Source organism: Elephantulus edwardii, unplaced genomic scaffold (genome assembly GCF_000299155.1).
Source record: "Elephantulus edwardii isolate Elephantulus edwardi_28Jun2011 unplaced genomic scaffold, EleEdw1.0 scaffold00144, whole genome shotgun sequence".
Taxonomy (NCBI): Eukaryota; Metazoa; Chordata; class Mammalia; order Macroscelidea; family Macroscelididae; genus Elephantulus; species Elephantulus edwardii.
In genome coordinates, this window is record NW_006399894.1 from 7,905,910 (window position 1) to 7,910,825 (window position 4,916).

The following is a 4,916-nucleotide window of genomic DNA, read 5'->3' on the forward strand; positions in this document are numbered from 1 at the left end:
TCACATGATGAAATACTGTGGCAGCACACAAGAGCAATTATTTTGTAAATCACTACCTAATTTGAGGTCTGGAGAGCATTATGCTGAACGATCTGACTCAGTCCCACAAGGACAAATACTGTACAGGATGATTATTGTACAAGGAATATGGTAGTTCCAAAGGGAGAAGGAGGGTAGAAACAGAGGGGTGAGGATGAACATGCAGGGTGTATGGTAATCATAGGGTTGCACAATTTGATGGGTGGGAGTTGGGTGAAGACAATGAGAAAGATCTAGTGTGAAAAGCAATGCATTTGAAACAAACAAACAAAACAACAGAACCCAAGAAAGAAATGTCCTCCTTATGTACAACTCTGGGTATCTAAAATTTATGATTCAGATGTCTTTTCCAGTAAATGATGGACTGTATTATTTTGTGCTGAAGTAGTTATTGTATTAGGAAGAGAGGATTAGGATGGACACAAGTCTCACCCTCCTATACTCTCATATAAGCTCATGAAACCTCAGTGGCAAACGCCTTTCTCCTTTGGCAAACGCACTTGCCAGGGATATAACTTCCAGCTGCTCACCTGTCTCAACACCCCCAGTCTGCTTCTCCCACAGTCACAATCTAGCTGTGCCACAAGTGACAGTCTTCAGGATCCTAGCTCATCCTTCACCATCTTCTCCAAAACAAGCCTAGATACTTTTGGCTATGTGAGACATTCCCCTAAAATTTCAGAGTTTGGGTGATCCAGCAAATCTGAGGCAGAAGTCATAGACGAATTGAGGAACTGAGCCATGGATGGAGCTGTTTGTATTAGAAATTATGAACACATACAGCTGGTTAAGCATTTAGGACTGCATTGACTTGAGACTTCTCATAAGTAGTCTGCTGTTAATCTTAGCAGGATGCATTATGAACACAAGAACCAAACAACTCAGGATTTGCTTTCTATTTTGAAGGTTTACGGTCTGCATTTCATGGAATATTCTAGTTAATCAGTCTTACAGTGTGTTTACTGCTTCTGCTCTACCTCTCAGTTCCCTGCATAGGGACTGTTGTTGTTGTTATGTGCCATCGAGTCGCTTGCGACTCATAGTGACCCTATGTACAACAGCCCTAAACTCTGCTCTGTCCTGTGCCAATCGCACTGTCTCTGACACTCCCATCCCAACTATCCCAGTCACTGAATCAATCCACCTCATAGAGGGCTTTCCTCTCCTGCGCTGTCCCTCCACCCTCCCAAGCATGATGTCCCTCTCTAAGGACCGGTCTCTCCTCACAACATGTCCAAAGTATGTTAGACGGAGCCTCAGAATCCTTGCCTCCAAGGAGCCACCCAGTTTAACCCTTTCCAGGACAAATCTGTTTGTTTTCTTAGCAGTCCATGGTATTCTCAAAACTCTTCTCCAGCACCACAGCTCAAAGGCATCAATTCTTTTTCTATCCTCCTTGGTCATTGTCCAACTCTCTGATGCATAACAAGTGATTGCGAAGACTATAGCCTGTATCAGACGCACCTTAGTCTCCAGAGAGACACCATTGCTCTTCAGTACTTTGGAGAGGTCCCTAACAGCAGACTTTCCCATGGCAATGAGCCTTTTAATATCCTGGCTGCTGGTGCCAAGACTGTTGACTACAGAGCCAAGCAAACAAAAGCTGTGTACAATCTCAATCTCTTCACCATCCATCCTGATGCTGCCAATTGCTCCAGTGGTGAGAATCTTTGTCTTCTTGACATTGAGCCTCAATCCATATTGTAGGCTGCAGTCCTTGGCACTCTGCAGCAGGCGCTTCAGGTCCTCCTCAGTTTCAGCAAGCAGGGTTGTGTCATCCGCATAACACAGGTTGTTGATAAATCGTCCACCAATCTTGACCCCACATTTCTCCTCATAGTGCCCAGCCTCCTGGATAATCTGTTCTGCATGTAGGTTGAAAAGGTATGGAGATAGGATGCATCCCTGGCGTACGCCCTTCCCAATTTTGAACCATGCAGTGTTCCCTTGCTCTGTTCTGACGACTGCCTCCTGGTCCAAGTATAAGTTTCGCATTAGAACAATCAAGTGTTCTGGGATTCCCATTCTTCTCAGAGTCAGCCATAGTTTGTTATGATCTACACAGTCAAATGCCTTTGCATATTCAATGAAACACAGACATTCCGCCGCAATAAGGGATATACCTTTAACATGCTGGTCTGTCTGATACTCCTCTAAATCTGAACATTCACATTAAGACAGACTAGGAAGAAGGATTGGCCATCCACTTCTGAAATAGTAGGTCTCTGAAAACCCTCTGCAAAGTTAACGCATAGGGACTAGCATCTTTAAAAGTGGCATTTGGGGAGCTCTGGTGGCCTAGTGGCAAGGAGCTGCAACTACAATCCTAGAGGCTCATGGTTCGAATCCACCAGATGCTCTGCCGGGTGAGGAGGGACAATCTCCTCCTGTACCAGTCAGATCTGATTTGATGGTACACTCACACGAAAATAATAAAAAAATTAAAAAAATTTTTTTTAAAGTAACAGTTATCCTAGATATAAGAGTTGACCTCTTTCACCTGGAGCAACAGAGGAAAAGGGAGAATGAGGTGCAGGAGAAACAAAATATGGGGATTTTTCTACATAAACAACTGCTTCCTTTGTCCTTACATTAGAAGAAATTGATGGTACCCAGCAACCATTATTGAACATTTTGACAAAAGATAAAAGATTAATGTTTTAAATCTACCAGGGGCTATACAGTAGGAAAATGAGCAGTCCCTTCCCATAAAAATTTATGTCCTTGGAAATCCTACTGAGAGTCCCTCTGAGTTGTAATTCACTTGACAGCAAAGGATCATTTTTTTGTCATAATCATAAATACTTAAGTAGAAATGCCTTCTGTCAAATCTATTTTTTGTTCATGGATGTAATCCTATTTGTCTTTCTGTCTCATTCAGCATATTTGTCTCTCCACGTATCCACTTATGTTGTAGATGTCCATAAATGCTGTTGAGTCGAAATCAACGCATAGCTCACCCTCTAGTGAGTGTTTAGAAGGTAAAAATCGCACAGGAGGAAACTACCCATCTGTCTCCCTTGGAGTGGCCAGTGGATTAAAGCTGCTTGTATTTGCTATGCACACCTTTTGCTGAGAGCATAAATCTTTACCCACTAGGCCACTAGAGTTCTTTTTCTACTCATAAGTTATTAAATTACTGCTTATTGTAGGATTGTGTATGTGATACGTTTATCTTTGTTGTTTTTTACTTTCATTTATCTCTCAGTGTCTTCTTTTGCCTTGACCATTTTGTGATGACCTCTCCCTTATTGTATATTGTCTTTCACTACTGTCAAGCAATACAGTTAGTAATTTATTGTCCCTTACCCTGCCTCTCCTGATAAACTTTATTTATTTATTTATTGTCTGTGAAACTTTCTGGCTTGTTTTTGAGTGCATTTCTTCTAAGCCATGATTTATTTGTTCCTTGGTAGTCTGTGGGATAGTCATTATTCTTTGCCAACATTATGATTCAAATACATAAATTTTTCTCCAGTCTTCCTTATTTATTGCTCACTTTTCATAGGAATATAAAAAATTAAAATAACATTGCTTGGGTCAAGAGCTTTCACTATTGAATTAAATTCTTGTTCTTTATTACTTTTTTAAAAAAATGTATTTTTAACAGAAGTTTGCAGAAAACTTAGATTTCCATTCATTGACTGTTGCACATTTTTCTCCCTAGCCCCCCAGTTCATTTTTTTAAAAAAAGTATTCATTCATTGTTACATAGTTTCCTCCTTCCTCTCACCTCCAGTCCACTTTCCTTTGTACCTCTTGTTCTGGAATGCTGTCGTGTAAATAAAACCTAATCATATATTTCTTTTAAAGAATTCTTCCCTTAGTCTGTCCCAATGAAGCGTTCCTTATTTATCCCCTCTTTTCTTAGTTTCCCCCAACCCCCATGTGAGTCCTGCTTTATAACAGTTGTGTTATACAGTATTTGTCCTTTTGTGACTGAGATATTTCACTCATTATAATGTCTTCCAGGGTCACCCATGTTATATAATATTTTGTGAGCTTTTTGCTTTTCAATGTTATGTAGTAGTCCATTGTGCGTAAACAACCCAGTTGCAAAATGGGCACCGGATATAAACAGACTTCACCAAAGAAAACATTCAGCTGGCAAACAAGAACATGAAGAAATGTTCAAAATCCTTAGCTCTTGGGAAGATGCAAAATTAAAAAAAAAATCCAAAACCTATGAGATATCATCTCACCCTAGTAACAATAGCAAAGTTAAACAGAGCATCAAACAACAAAACCTGGAGAGGTTGTGGAGAAAATGGAACCCTAATCACTGTTAGTGGAAGTGTAAAATAGTGCAACCACTATGGAAGGCAGTAGGATGCTTTCTCAAAAAGTCAGAAATAGAAATACCATTTGACCTACCAATTCTTCTACTGGGAACATACCCCAAAGAAACCAGAGCTGCCACACAAACAAATATATGCACATCCATGTTTATTGTTGTGTTGTTCACAAAGAGGTGGAAACAGCTCTTTAGCAATTGAAATAGGTCTTTCACAGAAGTTTCCCCAATGCAACATGTATTTTGATTTCTTAACTGTTGCTACATATGAGTACACATTGTGTAATCAAGAAAATAAAATAATTGATGTTGTTGTTGTTGTTGTTGTTATGTGCTGTCGAGTCACTTGCGACTCATAGCGACTCTAAACCCCGCTCTATCCTGTGCCAATCTCACTGCCTCTGACACATCCTGATTACCCCAGTCACTGAATCAATCCACCTCATAGAGGGTCTTCCCCTCCTGCGCTGTCCCTCCACTCTGCCCAGCATGATGTCCCTCTCCAAAGACCTGTCTCTCCTTACAACATGTCCAAAGTATGTCAGGCGAAGGCCCAGAATCCTTGCCTCCAAGGAGCATCCTG